The sequence below is a fragment of the Ambystoma mexicanum genome, chromosome 2q (assembly GCF_040938575.1).
Source record: "Ambystoma mexicanum isolate Mex_15411 chromosome 2q, UKY_AmexF1_1, whole genome shotgun sequence".
Taxonomy (NCBI): domain Eukaryota; kingdom Metazoa; phylum Chordata; class Amphibia; order Caudata; family Ambystomatidae; genus Ambystoma; species Ambystoma mexicanum.
The window spans coordinates 1,121,441,008-1,121,462,026 of NC_090924.1; the positions used below are offsets into that span (position 1 = coordinate 1,121,441,008).

Below are 21,019 nucleotides of genomic sequence, written 5' to 3' on the forward strand. Positions count from 1 at the left end.
GTGGAGAATCACGCCGATAAAACTGTTATAATGGTGGCCATCTTGAGGAAGTTTGTATATCATTTTATGTTGGGAAGAGAAAGTTATTGGGCCCATGCTGTTTAGTTGTCAAGTGCTGGATGAAGGTATTCCTGCCACTTAACTTCTCAAAGAGGTTCGTGAATGGTGATCCTTCCCTGAAGTCACACTTCACGAAAGAGGAACTGTGCAAATGTGAAACTGAGCATAGACCCCAACAGAGGAAAAATGGCATGCTCCAAAACCACTTAGGGCCTGATTCCCAGAAGTGCTTTATAATGGCGCAATCTCATAAGAAAACGCTCTGTGAATCAGGACATTAATCTGGATATTAACGCTGAGGAGGTCAGCAAGGGCTGGAATGATGCAGACTAGAGATAGTGAGACTGAATGCTTGCATACATTGAAGGGTGGATAATACAGAATGCCAATAAGTGATGCAGGTTGGATAATATTGGCCAGTGGGCTTTTATATGATGCAGACAGGAGAATGCTGTGCAGAATGTGGTACACAATGCTCTGTGAAGACATACAGAAGTAGGGCGACAAAGGTGACAAGGAGCTGAGATGGGGAGATAGACACAGGTCAAGAAAAAGGGCTACGGTAGTATTCCGAGTCTGAGGTGGGAGAAACAGAAGAGAGAACATGTAATGGTTCAGGGGAGAAGACAATGATGATAACGCCCAATGCGTTTTGAGCAGATGCCCATGACGCCAGAGCACCAGGGAAGCACTCCGGTGGTGATAGAGTGAGTTATATGTATCCTTTAACATTATCATTAACAGCATTATCAAAGGAGCTGATGCTGTAATGCAATCTGATGCTGTCACTGCTATTATACAGAAGCAGTCAGATACATTGCTTGCCAAAAAGAGCTTGAAGCCAAGATCACACACTCAATGTGTTAGGCAAAATCCTGTGCAATTCCCTTAGGGAGCACTACAGAAGACTAAGACTACAGGTATATGCAAGAAAATCCCCTTTGGTATCAGTCTGTACCACAAAGATTTAGTTGTTAGCTGTGGCTAAGCAGTCAGACTTATCTCAAGAGGGAGATAAGCAGTAACCAGGGTTTACACATTAGGACTACAGTACTATGGAACAAGGAAACACTGACCAAAGCTTGGTATCAAAATATATATGTATATTTATTTTACACACTCTGATGTTCACACACAAATCACTATCATTAAAGCAAGTTAAATCAGTCGAGAAAAGTATACACAACTCCCTATTTAACTTGTAGACAAGTTTGAACAAGAGTGAAAACTGAGCACAACGGCACAGTGAAAACCAAGCAGAAATGGCACTCTAACAATTTCTCAAAAGGGAGGGATAGGACAGGGTATACAGGTTTAGACTCTTTAACACATCAGCAACACTTCCCAAGTAGATTGTGAACAAGTTAGGCAAGACAGTACTTTAGCATATGCAATACTGAGGTGAAAACCGAGCAAAATGGCACTTAACAAGTTTAAAAAGAGGGAAGGAAAAGGTGGTTATAAGAGTTAGGTGCACCAACACATTTCTAGTTCAAAATCAATGTAGAGGAGGCAGTTGTAACAGATTTAGCCAGAGTCAATAGGCCTGTGCCAGTGTCAATGGTACAAGGCAATGTGCCCAGGATCAAAATATTCTAGTAGCTGCAGTCAAGTCTTTGTTTAACCATTCGAAAAGGTGGTTGCAGAGGGTGAAAGACAATGTTAGACGAGAGGGGCGGCCAACCCAGTAGGTAAGTAAAGGATTTAAAACACCTTTAGTGAAACCCAACGAAACGGGAGGCCGAGCAGAACAATGTACCTTTAAAGTAGAAGAGGCTCTTGTGGTGGCAGTAGTTCCTGGCAGTTTGGGAGATCCAGCAGAGGAGGAGAGGCTCTTGTTGTGGAGGAAGGTTCAAGTTACTGCACTGCCCAGGGATGAAACCAGCTGTGGTGCTGCCAAATGAATAAAAGGTATGCTCCTTTAAATCGCGGTCCAGGTGGACGGGTGCCTGGCTATCTGGTCTCCTGGTGCTTGGCACTGGTGACTCGACGAAGGCAGGTCCGGGAAGGCAATTGGCAAACTGGCTGGCCCCACCAGCTCAAGGGAAGAAGACTCTTTCTGAGGAAGATCTTCTCAAGTCGTTGGAGAAAAGTGGTGAGTAGGGCTTCCCCAGTGGTTTAGTCGTTGCAGATGTCTTCGGCTTCTCTCCTCTTTGGTTTCATAGTTCCAGTGGTGACATCTTGTCCTCCAGTCCTCAGGACCCTGCTTTTATGCAGCAAGACCCGCATTCATACATCCTAGCTGTCACTCACACAGTGGGGTGGCTCTCCTGGTGGGAGAACCCCCCAGCCTATCAGGGCAGAGTGCGACTTGGGTTGCGTAGGCAACCCTGTCCAGGGTGCCTATTCACCCTCCCACACATCCTGTCTATCCCAGACTCAGTGGCGCCGAAAGGAGGGCTTCTGTGCAGAAGCTCGCCAAAAGGACGAACAAATGATCCCCGACCTGGGTTAGCATTATAGAGAAAGACACGAGAAAGAAATATTATCAAAGTTCTGGCAATAAAAACCTACCGGAGTAAAGTTAATATCAGAATAAACCGGTGGTATGTTAGTGGCTGTCAGTAAAAGTGGTAGCCTCGAACAATGGGAAAATCCCATAGGGAAATATTTGGGGTTGAATATTTATGGTAGAAACCACTGCCACCAGCCAAAAACCTTTGACAGAGGGACTCTACGGTACCCCCTCGAAAACGAACATTAGGGAAAAACTATTAACCCTTCCCAGTACTTCCATAGTAAGATGGGTTGTACTGGTTTAGTTCATAAGAAATGACTAGTAAAGTCAATGGGGACTTTACATGCCCTGGGAGACAGTAGTCAGTCCCAGGGTATGGAGCCTATGTTTGGGGGTCGCTATGACACCCCTGTGGTATGGCACGGAGGGTGATGTGTATCACACATGTTAAAAGATGATTCCTATGAGGGTGAGGAATCCCATAGACCAGAAGCACACAAGATAGCCTAGAACACAGACTAGCATTCTGTCTAAGAGTGGGGAAAAAAGGGTCTCATTCTTAGCAGGAGAAAAAAGAAAACCTTCAAATTCAGCAAAGCTGCTGGGGACTCTATAGGTAAGGGAAATTAGCCTTAGAAGAGAATTCTCCCTAACACAATGACCTTCACTAGTTCTGATTTTCCAGCACCGTCGCCATTCTGGGGCATGCACAGAGGTGAGATTGAGAGGTCCATGCATCCGAAATCCATGTCTCATGCACAAGGCCCCATGACCAGAAAGAGGCAGTCCGAACACTAAATACATCTGATCCAGAATAGGATTACATTAATGTTGTAGCCACATTTGTGCAGCACTAGATTGTGGTTAAAGAACATCCCGATCCTCAACGGTCACCTTCTCCATGATTCATAGAAAAGAAAAATTCTAGACCAGTTCATGTTTAACCAAAGCAGCATTTTCATGGGTGACATATTGGAATGGTAGGACATGCCTGATAATGTCATGGTGTACTTGTGCCAACTCTGTGATATTGCTTATATTCAGTGAGAGTCATCTTTATGTGTGACGACTTTGAGCTGAGGCATGTAACAAATTATTTTAGGGAATTAGTGACTGAATTTTAATGTGTTGTCTGACATTGTTCTTTTATCTCTGTGTCTTTTTCTTGTGTGTGAAAGCTTTGGTGCAGCATATACTAATAGGGTACAATTAAAGACGTTTTGCATTATTTAATTGGAGAACATGTTCACTGATAGAGTAGTGTTTGTGGATAATAGTGCAACTGGTTGTATGACATATTGCAAACACTCTTTGGACGGTGGAGTGAATAAGAGCACAAATAAGGATTCAAAGCAAACAGATACCTTGGCAATCTAACCGGCAACATGAAGTGGAACTATTGGGAATTCATGAAAGTCCAGTACCCATGCACAATTTTCACCAATTTAAAGAACAATCAGAAAACATGAATGCCATAGGAATTCAAGGATTCACTGTCAGCCCTTCCATGGACCATAACTAACAGGGCTATGGTGGAAGAGCCCAGGAAGTGTTAAGAGAGAGTAAGCTAAGAGTAGGCATGACAGGGAAGCCGGGCGAAGGGGAATAGTCCATGAATAACCAATTTTAAATATTACTTAAGGACTTAAATAGCCCATCTTATCTCCAGGCATCCCAGTTCTAGGATAGTGTAATTGATTTCCCTTGGAACAGTTTGTGACTTAGAATTGCTTGCTTCCGCCCATGCATCTCAGGTACCTAACATGATCTTAGAGGTTTCAGTTTAAAGAAGGAACTGCTTCCAAAAGGAGGGCATAATTACAAGAGGAGGGTTACAGAAGGTGTCTTTGAATGCCTCCGAAGCAGACCTTTCCAAATGAACCGCATTGGTGAGGAAGGGGTTTAGATGTTAATCCTTTTTAGTGATGGGAAATATTTTACCTATTTAGCTTGGGGCTGTACCAATTAATTGCCCACTAAGAACCCAAGATAGGAATTTGGTGCTGTATATCTAATAATGTAGGTTATCAAATTAAGTTGATTATATCAACCAAAGAAATGAGAAGCCTTGTCACTTCGGTTTGATTTTTAGTGCTGTTTTATTATTACACAAAAGCTGACAAGTGTTTTGACCCAACATGGGTCTTTATGAAGGCTGTGGTGATTCAAACATGGTGGAGTATACATTGTTGCATTTTGCATGATTAACCGTGAGGAGACCAAGTGAGTGATGGCCAAATTGTCATTGTAGGGAGGATCATGCGTTGCATGACATTTGGACAGTGATGTGCCATAAAGAATATGGGTGTTGTATAGTGGACATAGTTATATTGGCAACAACGTTATTGCATAGCGTCCACGGTATTCATAATGACAGTAGTACGTGAAAAAGATATACACAGGTTACAGTTAAATGGGTGAGATTAGTTGTCATTTTCATAGTTAATACAAGTATATTAATTGAATGGTTTGTAGCAGGTAATAATTACACAGTAAAAAATTGCCAGGTCAATGGAGGAGAAAAAGCACCATGAGTAGAAAGGAAGAGTGTAGGAGGTTAATGGTGTAAGGGATTTGGATGTTGGGCTGGAAGGAGTCCGGGGAGATTTGAGGCTATACATGGCGTCTTACTATGGGCCTCATTACGAGTTTGGCTTTAACCGAGCCAGAAAAACTGACAGGTTACCGCCGGACTCGTATTACCATTCCGCCTTGTAAGAGGATTCAATTCAGCACTACAGCTAAGTTAACGCCTAGTCTAGAATACTGAATGAAAACCCTTATTGATATATCTTTAGGTCCAGTTCATGCGTTCTGGATGACTACCCCTATATAACACCCCTCTCTTGGAATCCCCCTGACCCCACTGAGCCAAGAAGTAGTTCTGTTTTGCAAGTTAAAAGGGTTTATTTGATAATTTAAACAATAGATATATATATGACACTTTATAATAAATTAATAATTGAATATCACACTTAATCTGATATGATACAGATTAACAACAGAGAATCTGGCACTAGCACACTTCTTTATAATTACTAAGGAGTTGAGATGAAATGGATAAGGTAGCACACTGGTAAATAGGAACAAAAGAAGAAGGTGGTACAAAATGCTTTATAGAGTTCAAATGGATGCAAGGTTGAATGAATGAAATGCAGTATAGAGATACTCAATATGATTTCAACAAAACAATGTAATCACTTTTCTCTGGCAATCCCCTCCCCCCCTTGATGCAAGGCAAGGAAATGGAAGGAAAACACACAGTTCTCAGAAATGCAATAAAATGTGATTCAGTTCACCCCAGCAAGCTTAGACTACAGAAGTTTGAAAACACAGATAGGAGTTTTGAAAACACAGGCCCAAATGCTTTGATATGTGCTAGCAATGGATGAGAAATATGCTGGAAATGCTTTTTAATTCCCTTTCAGAGGTTCAGGGTGAGTGGTATCTAGTTAATATTAGTCCAGGCTCACACTAGCAATGATGCAGGGATAGTTAGCAGGTTAAACGAATTTCTGGCAAATGGAAGGCAAGCAGCAGCTGATTTTACATGTGGAGAAATTTGCAAATCGCGGTAAAATTCGCGGATGCGCCGAGCGCTATTACAGAGGAACCACAAGGACTATCTCTATCGATTTGGGGTCCTAGGAAAGCCTAGGATCTCATCTTCCAAATGAAAGTTACTGCAAGTCTCTAGCACAAACGGTTGCGGAGATATGAGCGATTAAATAAAGGTCGTTTTTCAGATTTGAAATTTTAAAGTTCAAAAAGACACGTGCAGCTTGCAACTAGGAAATGACAAATGACAGCTATGCAAATGACAGGTGACAGTTAGGAGACAGTTCTACTTAGATTAAATAGATTGAATTATATTATTTTAACTAGGAGATTGGTTCTGCACAGTTTTCTAGGTACTCACACTATATTCTTGAGTGAAATGGGCCTCGTCACGGATCTGGTCAGGGTTTTAAACTGGACTCTGGTCTGGTCTGGTCTGGCCTCTGCACTTCACAGTGATCTGGGTCAGCTCTCTCTGCTGGTCTGGGTCTCTCTGGGTACAGCACTGCTTTCTCTCTGGTCTGGTCTCTTAGTTCTGGATAGATTGAAGTCTCTAGTTTGGCTCTCTGGAGGTTTGATGGAGGTAAAGTATGGATTTTTCCGGCAGAGCGTCCCGCTGCAGATGGATTTGGAAGGTCCCTATCTGTCCTGTCTGTCTGCTTTTATGTGTTTAGAATGTGGGTGTGTTCTAGCATCACTGACCCTACCTCTCTCTCAGCTTCTAATTGGTCAAACTTCCATTTATCATTTGATTGGGGAATGAACTGTGAGTCAGAGGGATGTCATTTTATGGCTTGCAGATAGGACACTCCTCTGTCAGATTGCACACATTCTATATTTGATAATAAAAGACATATTTCACAGTTACACAGTTGCTTGAAATTACATATACATGGTGTGGCTGAATTTAGCCATGTCTCTGTCCAAATCTGCTGTTTCTAAGAGCTTGCATTCAGAAATGGCACATATTTCACTTTTTAACTGATTTTTCAATTTCTGACATTGACCCAACTTTACATACATGTGTGCAGGGAGTATGGACATTAACTGAAGAAGTTTCAGATTTTTAACATGCATACAGTTAGAGTAATATCCATTTTTCCGCTAAAACCCCCCTGAACATACCACCGGTTCTAAAAACCTCTTAAACTGTGGGCAGAAAAATCACAAGAATTATGGTATCATTTATAAAATTTTCACATGTCCGCTCTATGAATGATCCATCTTTTTAAAGTTATGTTCTGGCTCCAAAGGGGTGTGGTTTACCCTCAGCATAAGGTTGAATTTCTGGTTAATCCAGTTCTGCCAAGCCAGCTTGCTCTCACAGGCAGTGCCCCTCCCAGCTCCTGCCAAGAGGAAGCTACATTTTACGACTGCGTAATAAAACCTTTGCCTGAGTGAAGAGGGCTTTGTTCACTCTCCTGCAGAGCACAGGTAATTCAATTATCAGATAGATGGCATATCCTTAGTGTGGGCAGCAAAAGGAAGGTTGGCCTGGGAACACAGTGGTGACTCAAGTTTCACTCCTGATGGGGGTAGCTGCCAAGCAAAATCAAGTTCCTTAAGCCAGACCTTCAGCTAACTGGCAGGTTTTTTGTTGCTTTTTAACTTAACTTGCAATTTTACACATGCAGCTAGGATGCTGAGTCTAAGTGCAAAACTATGACATTTCAACAGTTACAAAGGCATGTGATACCAAACATAGGTCACTCATTTAATCTAAACATTTTCGATTTTAGTGTCTTTAAATCCAGTGCAACTTAAACTGCTGACTCCATAGCAGTTTTGTTATAAGCATTGTTTTGGGCTCTTCATTTCCCAGATTTTGTAGGCACACAACACTCCATTCTGCCAAATGTCTGCTGGTGTTCAGTAAATATTTTGCACATATTGCAATGTTTGAAATAGGCACTTTGGCTTGCCTTCAGAGAAACACAGGGTGGTTTTAAACTGCCGGCTTTTGGATAGTGGTGAGCACTGGTACTGCACCCATTTTTGGGATTTAAGAAAATGAATTCCCCACAATTCTAGGTTGCATTTGGCAATCAGCATTGCCATTCCCAATGGTTTCAGACTACTGTGCGGGTAGTCCAATGGTGGTTTTAGGCAGTGTCCTTCTGTGCCCATAACATCGGCAAAAATGAGTGGCAGCCTATTCTTCATGCATTTCCCTGTGCATTTTCTGGGAAGCTCTGGCCATCATGAGGTTTTCCATGTCAGTACTGTTACCCGGGACTCAAGGGGTTAACGCTCGTGAGCCCCCTCCGTTGTAAAGGCGGAGTTTGACTGGGCAAGGGGGTTATGGGGCACGTGCGCTGCGAGTGCCAGTTCCAGTTTGGTTGTGAAAGAATAAAGAAGTTCCTCTTATCTCTCCGTGTGTGCGTCCTTCATTTGGGCCTAGATCCCTAGGCAACATTTGGCGACGAGGATCTCTCCCGCGCACCGGAGTCCTCCTCCTACGGCAGTCCGCCTGTGGTGGCCGATCCAGCGAGCCCCCTCCTCCTGCTCCACCTCCGCGCAACACGGCACTCCGCCGAATCCGCCTTGCCGGACCTCCTCCGTCGAACCTCCGCGGAAGCGACCCTGCCCGCGCACCCGTGGGCCTTCTCTCCCAGGCGCCATGAGCACCTCCAACCCGGGGTCCAGCCAGGGCTCGCCTCAACTGCCACGGGTGGCGAAGTCGATTCAACTACGACTGCCCCCGCCGTTCACTATGACTCCTCAGGCCACCAAAGGCCCCAGATGGACCGACTGGATGGACGATTTTCGACACTTCGTGAGAGGTTCCGGCGACGGGGACTCCCCCAATATGAGAGACATTTTCCTTAACCTGGTAGGGGGAGAGATCAAAACGGTCGTCAAGGCCATTCCGCCCACAGACCAGGACACTTTTCCCAAGCTGATCGGCGCTTTGGACAAACTGCTTATCATCGAAGTCAATCGGGACTATGAAAGATACCTGTTCAATCAATGCACCCAACTCCCGCAAGAGACCGTCGACGAATTCATCACACGTCTACGGGTGAAAGGGGCGAACTGCCAATTTGATGCGTTCTCGTTAGAGGAAGCTATCCGGCTGAGGGTGATCGAGGGATGCCTCTCCCCCGCACTCAAGAAACAGCTCCTCAAGAAACCGCTCACCATGCCCGAGGTCAGTGAACTCGCCCGCATCCACGAGAGGGTGGATGCGCAGGCCTCAGCCATGGGCCATTCCAACAACGCGAAAGTGGACTCAGGGGAATTCGTGGCCGCCATACTGCCCCCCCGTCAAGGCGACAGGGGCCCTCAGCCATATAGACCACCGATTGCCCCGTCGATGTCAACCCCGCGTCTGCAAAGACAGTGCTACCGCTGCGGGATGTCCTTCCCCCACTCAGGGTCTTGCCCAGCCCTGTCCCAGCGATGTACCAACTGCGGGAGAGAAGGACACTTTCACTCCGTTTGCAGGGAGGGCGTACCATTTCCACCGATGCGGCCCCAGGCGGCCCCCAGAATGCCGTTCCGCCCGCAACCCCTGCAATACAGCCAGCCGAGACCATATCAACAGGGCCTCGGCCAGAGGCGTTACGTTCGTGCGATGGACGAATACCTAGCGGCAGGATATGCCCCTCCGTATGACCAGGCCGAACAGCCCAGACATTTCACAGACGAATACGACAACCCGCCTGCAGAATACAGGCCGGAAACCCTCTGCCAAGACGACCAGGCGGCGGCCTACTACGCGCCGCAGGACCACTACGACCAGGATGAGTTCGTGAACCTCATCCTCGACAACAAAGAGGCCAGGGAGGCCCCGCAGATCCCGCTCAAGATGGCGAATTGCCAATTTCAATTTATGATCGACTCTGGGGCCACAGTGAACATCATGGGTGAACAAGACTACGCCAGGATACCATGCCCGCCACAGCTCAGTCCGTCTCGCTCCAGAATCTTCCAGTGGGGTGCCGCCACCCCGCTCCAAACGGTGGGTCAATTCACCCAGTGCCTTCTCCTGAACGGGCGGCAAGTCGATGCGACCATTCACGTGATACGGTCCCTCGCCAAGAGCCGATGCCTCCTTAGCTACTACACGGCGTCGCACCTCGGACTGATCGAAATTCACGTGAATGCGGGAGACGTGATCACTGCCGCAGCGGCCAAACCCGGCCAGGGGAACACGGTAGATGCGATTGCCTATCATCAAACTCAATCGCTCGTCTCACAAGAAGACATCGCGGAGGCCTTCCCCAAGCTCTGCGTGGGGCTAGGAAAACTACAGGGACCCCCCATCCGGCTCCACATTGACCCCAACGTGCGTCCAGTGCCGCAACATCCCAGAAGGGTCGGATTCCACCTTCAGGAGACAGTTTCGGAGGCGCTCCAGCAACTGCTCCGCGACGACATTATTGAACCGGCGACGGGGCCGACGCCGTGGGTGTCCCCCCTTGTGGTGGTACCCAAGGAAGGGGGTAAGATCCGCTTGTGTGTGGACATGCGGGTGGCCAACACGGCGATTCAACGGGAGCGACACCCGGGACCATGTATTGAGGACATGATTGTGCTGCTGAACAGTGCCCAAATGTTCTCCAAACTGGACTTAAATCAGGGATACCATCAGCTGGAGCTCCACCCTGATTCCCGGCCCATAACCACGTTTGCGACACACGATGGGCTCTTTAGATACCGGAGGCTGAACTTTGGAATCTCATCTGCCGCTGAGATCTTCCAGGAAACTATACGCCAGATCATCCGACCTATCAAGGGGGCTCTCAATTACAGCGACGACATTCTCGTCTTTGGATCGTCCAAGGAATCCCATGACAGGGCTCTACACGACACATGCGAAGCCCTTCAGAGTGCCGGCCTCACGCTCAACATATCAAAATGCCGGTTCAGCAGAACAAAACTCAAGTTCTTTGGACATATCTTCTCCAAGGACGGCATGCTGCCTGACCCTGAGAAGGTCGAGACGATCACCAACCTCGCCGAGCCCCGACAAGTGGCGGACGTCCGCTCGTTCCTTGGCATGGCAGGATACTGTGCGAGGTACATCCCCCACTATGCCTCCATCACAGACCCGCTGAGGAAACTGCTACAGAAGGAGTCGCCGTTTGAATGGACACAGGCCTGCCAACAGGCTTTCGCGGACATCAAGCAAGCCCTCGCCGAGGCTCATCGCCTCGCATATTTTAACCCACAGTGGCACACCGAGGTGGTAGTCGACGCCAGCCCCGTAGGCCTCGGCGCCATTCTGGCCCAAACCAGTGGCGCGGATGTTAACCCCAGACACGTGATTGCATACGCGAGCCGAGCGCTATCAACACCTGAACTAGCCTACTCCCAAGCCGAGAAGGAGAGCTTGGCAGCCGTCTGGGCGTGTGAGCATTTTCATAACTTTATAATCGGAAAGAAGTTTACGCTGATCACCGATCATCAGGCACTCCTCTCATTGTTTGGGAACCCGCATACCAAGATGCCACCGAGGATCGAGAGGTGGGGCATCCGCCTCCAGGAATATGATTACGATATCGTACACCGCCCGGGGGGCGACCTTAACCCCGCTGACTACCTCTCCCGACACCCAGTAGGGGCCCCGCTGGCACGGAAGGGTGACGTTGCGTATGTGCAATATGTGGCGGCTCAGGCGCTGCCCCCGGCACTATCACTTGAAAGGGTAGCGGCCGCATCGGCAGCCGATCCCACGACAGCCCTGGCGATCAGCCTCACGACGGCCAACAAGTGGAAAGATCACCAGAGAGCCACCCTAGCTCACCCGGGCGTGAACAAGCAAGAAATCGAACGGCTAGCCAGGGTCCATGGTGAACTGGCGGTAAAGGACGATAACATTCTGCTCAGAGGGTGCAGGATCGTCATCCCTGCCACACTCAGGAGCGAGGTGGTCAGCATAGCGCACGAAGGTCACAGGGGAGCGGAGAACACAAAGAAGCAGCTCAGATGCCATGTGTGGTTCCCCTTCCTGGACGCAGCTGTGGACGAGTGGGTGAAGAACTGCCACGCCTGTCAGTGCACAGCCCCTACAGAACGTCCGCCCCCGCTCCAACACACTCAAATACCTGAGCACCCATGGGAACGAGTAGCCATGGATTTTTACGGGCCCACTGAAGCGGGCGACTACATTCTGCTCTTCGTGGATGAACACTCAAGATTCCCGATTGCCAAGAGAGTCAGTTCCACAGCGTTCTCTCAAGTTGCGGCAACGATAGAAGAGGTCTTTAGTGAGTGGGGGATCCCCAAGTGGGTCAAATCCGACAACGGACCACCGTTCTGTGGACACGAATTTGGGACATTGGCAGAGCACCTGGGGTTCAGGCACATGAAGATCACACCACGTCACCCCCAGGCTAATGGAATGGCGGAGCGATTTATGGGATCGATTAAGAAGACCATTCAGAGGGCACGGCTGGACGCCGTTGATACACACCAAGCGCTATGCCGCTTGTTAAGAGACTACAGGAACACTCCTCACGAGGTCACAAATAAGACGCCTGCAGAGCTCATGTTCAGATATGTGGTGCGAACTCGCATCCCGAGGAGTACGGTGCAGGCTGAGCCGGCCGACCAAGATCTGCTCCAGAGAGATGCGGTGGCAAAAGAGGTTGCGAGGCGTCGCACCGATGCACGAAGAGGAGCGGTGCTGCCGGAGCTCCAGGTGGGAGACGAAGTCCTGGTACAGCAGCCGGCAAGCAGGAAGACAGACCCGCGGTTTGCTCCAAGCCCCATGAGGATTGTTGCCATGAAAGGCACGATGGTGACGGCGGAAGATGAGAACAGGACCATCACCAGAAACTGTCAGCAGTTCAGGCCATATACAAGGAGAGAGCCCACGGAAGGAACCCAAAGGGCACTTTCACCGGAACCACGGATGCCGAGGGATGATGAGTGGTTTCCCCCGGAAGGGGACCCCCGGGACATGGCCCAGAGTGAAGTGATTGAAGAGGAGCCTGATCTGGGGACTCGAGGTGAGAGGCCGAGACGGCTCATAAAGAAGCCGATGAGACTTGTTGAAGAGTGTTGAGTTATTTGTTGAGACACAGCGTGTCAAGTTGATGTTTGGACATATTGTCCGGGGGTAGTGTTACCCGGGACTCAAGGGGTTAACGCTCGTGAGCCCCCTCCGTTGTAAAGGCGGAGTTTGACTGGGCAAGGGGGTTATGGGGCACGTGCGCTGCGAGTGCCAGTTCCAGTTTGGTTGTGAAAGAATAAAGAAGTTCCTCTTATCTCTCCGTGTGTGCGTCCTTCATTTGGGCCTAGATCCCTAGGCAACAAGTACTGCACAGTTTTGAGGTAGGGCTCGGATGCATGGGTAAATACATCCCACAAGCCCCCCTCTTGCGATGGCCATTCTATTTCACGAATGGGACTCGCAAGACCTGGGATGTTTCCTCATCTTCTTCCAATAGATGGCACAGTTCAGCATCTTCTTCTCCATCCGGTACTGATCGATCGGTTCTCCTCGCCGGTCCTGATGGGAATATTGGGCGGTCCACTGGGCCCATTGAATCTTCGTTCCCGGTCTCCGGATCGCCCTCCTCGGCCCGTCTTCAGGTTTTCTTTCTCCTAGGACGACAAAGGAAGAGCGGCAATACCTACTCATAGACGTTTTTCCGCCACTGTTGAGATAGTGGGGCAGCATATGCATTTCATCATCACGAAACATTACATTCTTATTTTGAAAAAAAAAAACAGTATAACTAAGAGACAGTTTCATGCAAATCACAATATTTTAGAGACTAGATGTGGTATGTTTTATTATTGGAACAGAATTAGTCTGATACAGTACCCGCTAGGATTCCAGAGGATTCCTCCAGTTGTTGCAGAGTGTGCCTGGGATGGCAACATTTCAACTGGTTTATGTGGACCCACTTGTCTTCCCCCTCTGCCGAACCGCCTTTGGGGATGCGGATCTTGTAGGCCACAGGGGAGATCTTGTCGATGATCTCAAAGGGTCCCTTCCATGTAGGCAAAAATTTGCGCTGCTTGGCCTGGTTCCTTTGGAAGTTGTATAGATAGACCCGGTCTCCCACCTGATATTCCTTCCTGGAAGTTTTCAGGTCATAATGGGTCTTCATGCTATCAGCTGATCTTTCTAGATTCCGCTGAGCATAAGCAAAAGCATGTTGGAGGTGTTTCCTTAAATTCTCCACATACTCATGAGTAGTGGAGGCATTTATTAGTGTCTGCTCTTGGGTCCTGTAGAGCAAATGCTGAGGAAGCACCATCTTGCGCCCAGTCATCAACTCAAATGGTGACATTTTGGTTGCAGACGAAGGGGTAGATCTGATGGCCATTAGGACCAGAGGTAATCGGATATCCCAACTTGGCCCAGAATCTGCCACAAACTTCTTTAATATGCTCACAATTGTCCGGTTATATCTCTCTACTGCCCCAGAAGAAGCTGGTCTATAAGCAATATGCAGCTTTCTCTTGACCCCCAGTATCTCCCACATCTTTGTCATTACTTCACTGGTGAAGTGGCTACCTCTGTCTGACTCAATCCTTTGAGGTAGACCAAAACGGGAAAAGATGTGGTTAATCATCAAGGCAGCTGCAGTTTCTGCCTTACAATTTGGGGCTGGGAGACATTCCACCCACTTGGTAAACAAGCATGTCACGGTCAACATGTACTTATTCCCCCTAGCCGAGCGAATCACAGGGCCTACAAAGTCGATTTGTAAATCTGACCATGGCAGTGTCATCCCCCTCTTTTGTAAAGGCGCCCGGTGCGTAAGGGATGATGGCTGAAATTGTGCACACACAAGACACCCCTTCAAGTATTGGTCGAGGTCCTGCCCCATGTGTGGCCAGTATGCAACCTCTCTTAAGATTTCCAATGTTGTGTGAAACCCCCTATGACCGGCGGTGGCCGCATCATGGGCGTGACTTAACATCAGGCTTCGGAATGAGGTAGGAACCACCCACTGGTCGTGGCCAGCTTTGGATTTCCTTACCAACAAACCGTCTTGGATCCGGAACATTTTTGGACATTTCATCAACACTCTTAGGTCCTCTTTCCCAATGTAATCGGTATCCGTCAGGGGAAAGTTCTCAGGGTCCTCAAGGTGCTGGTAAAATTTACCAATAATTGGATCCCCCTTCTGAGCGGTAATCAAATCAGCATCAGGGGTCTCCTTACTCCATTGTGCAATTGAAAGGTCGTTGTGAGCATTTGTCTGGGACCTAGTGATGGCAGTGACCTGGATTTCCCCCAACAGGGACTCAATCTCAATTAGATCCCCTTGGATGGCTCCGGTTTTGGCCAGCTGATCAGCTAAGTCATTTCCAGTTTTGTCTGGTCCCTCTACTTTGGAATGACCCTTAATCTTTTTCCAATAGATGGTCATCCCATTCGAGGTGACCAGATCATCAATGTTTTGGATCAACTTCCCATGTTTCAAGGGTTTGTTGTTAGCACATAACATGCCTCTGGTTTTCCAATTAACCAGGTGCTCCACGAACCTGTTCCGTACATAATCCGAATCTGTGATTATGACCAGTTCGTGGAGTTGATGCTGGACAGCAGTGAGGATGGCCTGATGCACAGCCATCAATTCTGCCACCTGACTACTTCGGGGACCAATTTTGTATCCAGCGGAGGGTTCTGGGGACTCATTCACCCATGCATTCCCTATGCCGGCCACCAGTTCTTTCTCCCCGTTGTTGTCAACATGGTAAGAGCATCCATCCACATAGACAGTGGGCATTCCCTCACACTTGTCCTCTTCAAAGACTTTGTGTGGGGAATTAAGGTATGCCTCCGTGTTGTCCTTGATTTTTAGACTTTCGTCCTCGAGACAGTTTTCTCTGGCACAATCATGCAAGTCAGCCAGACCTTGCGCGAGGGGACTCTTCTTGTTTTGGCCATATCTGACCTCCACAGGAAAGCCTTGCATTGACAAAATCCAGGAAGTAATTCGGGAATTACTCACATTTCCGGCCCGGATTCTGTCACTTTGGAGATATTGCAGAGGCTGGTGTGGAGTCTCCACTATGATGTGTTCCCCCTGGATAAACGGGCGGTAATTCTTCAATGCCCACACCGTTGCCAGGAGTGCCTTCTCACAATCGTTGAATTTCTCCTCCACAGAGGATAAAGTTTTGCTCGCATAGGAGATTACTTTATTGACCTTGTCATGCTTTTGGTATAATACTGCCGTCAAGCACGTATCAGAGAACCCCGTCTCCAGGAAGAACTCCTTGTTTCTGACCGGGTAAGCTAGGCAAGGCGCTTGTGAGAGGCTTCTTTTGAGTTGTTTTACTGCCTCGGATTGTTCTGGACCCCATTCCCACTTGACCCCCCCCTTCAGGAGATGAATCAGGGGTCTGGTGATCTCTGCGTAGCCCTCAATGAACTTTCTGCTGTAATTAGTCAGTCCAAGGAGGCTCCTTAGTTCCCGCAGAGTTGTGGGGTCTTTCAGTTTCTGAAGTGCTTCCACTTTCTTTTCCTGGGGACAGAGACCCTGAGGAGTAATCTCATGCCCCAAGAAGTTAACACGGGTTTTACACCACTGTGCTTTCTGAAAGGAAAGTTTTGCTCCGGCGGCCCTCAACTGTGTCAGAACATAACGGATCTCCGCTATGTGTTCCTCCACAGATGAACTTTTGATGAGGACATCATCTACATAAGCCAGGTTACCCCTTGCACCCAAGTCAGGCATGGCCTTGTGTAGAAAAATGTTGAATTCATTTCCGGAGTTGAGGTATCCGAAGGGAGTCCGGGTCCAGGTGTACTGCTGGCCCCCAAAGGTAAACGCCAGCTTGTATTGGTCCTCCCTACTGACAGGCACAGTCCAGTATCCATTGGTCAGGTCTATTGCAGTGAATACCTGTGACCCCTGGATCTGGGCCAGCCCTTGGTCAATGTAGGGCAGAGGCCATCGGGAAGTATGGACCCGTTTGTTGAGCTCCCTAAGGTCGGCGCAGAGTCTCCACTGGCCGTTTGGCTTCAATATTCCCAGCACCGGATTATTGAAGGTGCTGTGGACTGGACGGATTATTCCCCGGGACTCAAGGTTCTTAATTATTTCCGTAAGGGACTCCATTGATGCGAGAGGCAAGCGATATTGCTTCACAAACACAGGAGTCATGCCAGGGTCCGTGGGGATTGTTGTTGTGTGGATGTCAGTGCGACCACAGTCATATGAGTCTACCGCAAAGAGATCTTGGAAATCCAAGAAAACTTGTTTCAACTTTTGCTTTTGTTCCAGAGTCACACAGGCATCAGCTAGGTTGACTCTCTCTTCCACCATCTGCCTGAAGCCTGGAAAGACTTCTGGTTTGGCTATTTCCGCGGCCTCCTCCAGCTGGGTGGAGAAGTCCCTGGTCAGAGTGCTGATTTGGACCGGAGGCTTCAGGTGGGAAAGGCAGCCCTCATGTACCTGGAAAATCACCTCATCCCTCCTGAAGTCACACGTCACATCTTCCTTACCATAGGGGCAGGAAGTGTACACCAGGAAGTTCCCCCCATGCCGGGTGAAAATCCTGTCTGGTGTTGTATTGTCCTCACTGTCACTGTCAACACAGTCCTTGGGGATTGGTCCTAACAGTTCATTTACAAGATCAATGGAGAAATGTCGGTCATCAACCGCCATTCCAATAATGGTGCCCGCGGCTAGAGTAATACTCTTTAAGTCGCTGTTATCCACCTCTATTAGAATGGTGTCATGTTCTATGTTGACTAATGGTGTTGGGTTTACCCCCAACCCTTGCTGTTGGAGAGAAGCATTTAGATGTATGTAAGCATCAGGGTTTTTCAACTCTTGTCCCCTTTTAACTTTCACTTCCAGGGAGAATTGTCGGGTCCTTTCTGGGATGGTGACTTCCTCTTTAACCTGAATTTCAACTGCATAAGGTAGCAATTGAGCTGACCTAAATGCTTTTTCTGGATCATCAAAGCCCATGGGATTATCCGCTAATCGGGACCAAGCTTTGAAGTTTATTAGGTCCAAACTAATGGCAAAGCGATTGAGAATGTCACTGCCTAAGTAAAAGGCGGCAGGGACGTCTCGCACGACCCAACAATTGTGGACTATGCTCTTGTTGCCAATGGAGGTTTTGAGCATACACCTGCTTGGCAGGAGATGTTTGGAATTAGGTGCTTCCAGGTCCATTTCCCATTTGTCTATCAGTTTGAAGGTGGGAATGGCTGGATCTTTTGGGAGTTGGCGGAACATGGCTTCGCTGATGAAGCTCTTACCGTTGTTCACACACACTCGAGCGAGAACAGAGTCCTTCCCATCATTTAACTGAACAGGGATGAACAACTGCTCTCCAATTTGCTGAATATCAGCCAGGCTCTGAGCTGATTTCACATCTTTCTGGACTATAGGAGTGGGAGTTTCAGGTTGTGGATTGGTATAGAATTTCAGAGTGTTTCCTTCCAGCGTGGAATACCACTTTAGACTGGAAGGAAGGTTGATTTTCAGAAATAGAGAGGACCCCCCATCACCAGTCTGTTGTCCTACTGCTATTACTGTCACGTCTGGAATTTGGCTATTCTGGAAGTGAAATTCTACTTGGTCAGATTTTTGTTCAACCATGTGGCAGGTGCCGTTTAAACTAACATGGTTGACACTCTGTTTTAATTTTATCGGTCGGCTAGTCTGGGTCCAGAGGACCTTGTTTACGCAATCTATTAGGGGTGACAACCTTCTCAGGAGGTCATTCCTTAGTAAACAAGGGGTGCCCTCTGGAGTCACAACTATGACCGGGTGTTTCAACTTTTGTCGCCCGATCTTAATGTCCAAGTCTGCTGTCCCCTCGACGGGAATTTCCTTCCCGTCAAAGTTCTGGAGTTGCCCAGGAAGAGAGGTGAGAGGAATTTGATAATTCTCTCCCCTTCCTGCATTCAGTTCGTCAAAGGCCCTTCTGGACAGAAGGGTAGCTTGAGATCCAGTGTCCACCAGTGCCGAGATTGTACCCTGCCCCTGTACTTGTACCGGGGCATAATATCTGCCTTCCTTCTCCTCAAGGGGGCACAGATAATGCACATTTTTGGACAACTGGTGGGCTAACTTTCTGGTCTTGGACATGGCGAGAGAAGAGATTTGGGCAGAATTCGGGGGAGAGCCTTGGGAATCTGAAAGAAAAATTTGGCAACTGGAGATCAGAGCCATTGTGGGTTCCCCTGGCTCCGGTTCTGGGCCGCCCCCCCCTTTTTGGAGGCAGTCACCAGGATGAATTTGAACCAGGGGATTTTCTTGCTGTTGGTTCTGGGATGAGATGGTGGGCGGCGGTAGCTCAGTCTCCACATCTCCCCAGTCTGGATTTGCATCCCTAGGGACCCACTTTTCTTTGGGAGGAGTTCCCCCCTCTCTGAAGGAGAAGATCCTTTTCCCAGGATCCTCTGAGGATCCCTCTCCCTCAAATTGGAAGATCTGTACCTCCTCCTCAAACTGAGTCTGTTTGGGTCTTTTGTTTCTCCTACCCCCCCTCTGCTCCTTAGGAAGGCAGACTTTCAGGGGCAAGAGATTTTGTTTCCGGTTCCTGGGTTTCCAGGGGCTGTTTACAAGTGAGGAAGGAAGCTTCCTCCAAGGCTTTACACCCCCCTTCCCTTTGTGCCTCCTCCCTGGGAACCGGTGAGTTATCGGGGTGCTGCCCCCGTCATTGTTCTGGAGCACCAGGTCCAGAGTTGGGTGCGTTCTGCGCCGGCATGCCGATCTGAGGGATCTGCTGAGCCCTCAGTATGTGACCCAGATCCCGCGCCATGTTTTGAACCTGGCGCTCTAACTGGGAAACCCGCTCAGGCTGATACGGGGCCCTGTTTTCTCCCCTGGGCTGATCCGGGGAAGGGTAGCTGTCCCTCCTCTGGTAATACCCCGGGTTGGGAAGATTTGGGTACCCCTCCACCCTTGGCCTCCCCTCTCCCGGATTCAGTGGTCTGGGCTCAGGGAATTGGGGAAAGAAGGATGGATGGTTTTGGGGCTGAAAGTCGGGTGGATATCTGGGGAAAAAGTTCTGCCCAGGGTTTGGTAAATTTCTGCCCTCCTGTGGGAAGTTTGGAGGGAAGTTCCCTGGGTTAGGTGCTTGTCTGGATCCCCCCCCTTGGGCTGGAGGAGTCCACACATAACCCAGGATGGGTCGATTTCCCTTGTAACGGGGACTTACATAATCAGGAGAGCGAGGGACCCCATTTGTGGAGCTGCCTCCTTGGCTCCCGGTCTGTGACTGACCCGAGGACCTCCTGGGCCTAGCATTATTAGGTGCAGGTAGGTTTTTAGGCCCCCCCATCTCCAAATCCAAAACGGGGGTGACCTTTACCTCTGCCACCTTGGCAGCAGCAGGGGTGCTGTTGGTTTTGGGGTTTTTCTGGGCATTACTTTTGCTATCTATCGGTTTCTGCACCTCATAGATCCGGGTAGCCTGTTCAATGACCCAGTCTAAAGATCTTTTCTCGTGAAAATCCCTCACGAGCTGGGTCATGATATATTTGGGCAAGGCATGGAAAAACGTATTAATAAATTCCCTGCTATCCGTGCGCACCCTTCTTGTGGTCTGTGCAAAAGCACGCTTTAACTCCTGCACAAATTCTTGTGGGGCCTGATCCTCCCCACACTGCAAATTGTAGGCTGCCTTGCGAGCCTCTTGAGGATTTCTGTGAACAGAAAAATGTTTCAAGATGGCCGCCTTATAGGTGGACCATCTTAAATGATTTTGGTCCTCCAGCCCCGCAAAGAAACTGGAGTATTCCGGGGAGAAGGTCCACTTTACATATTGAATACAGCTTTGGCTGTCCTTCAAATGGAAAGTCTCCATCATTTGTTCAAACAACTCTAAGTGCTCCCAAACAGAATACTTAGCGTTCTTATGGTAAGGCGTGATGACGCTCCTGATCGCCTTAATCTGCTTTAAGGGGTCCTTAAGCAAGGCCCTTTTTGCCTTATTGGCCTTTTTGGTTCGGGTAACCCTTGTCCATTCTTCCTCGGACTCAGAGGCACTGCTCCCAGA

At 48.5% G+C, this 21,019-nt stretch overlaps 1 protein-coding gene across 3 annotated transcripts in view; it reads left to right on the forward strand.

Moving 5' to 3' along the window:
- Positions 1–21,019, forward strand: part of TMEM196 (transmembrane protein 196) — a 463,985-nt gene that overhangs the window by 234,100 nt on the left and 208,866 nt on the right. The gene's annotated exons all lie outside the window — the stretch shown is intronic.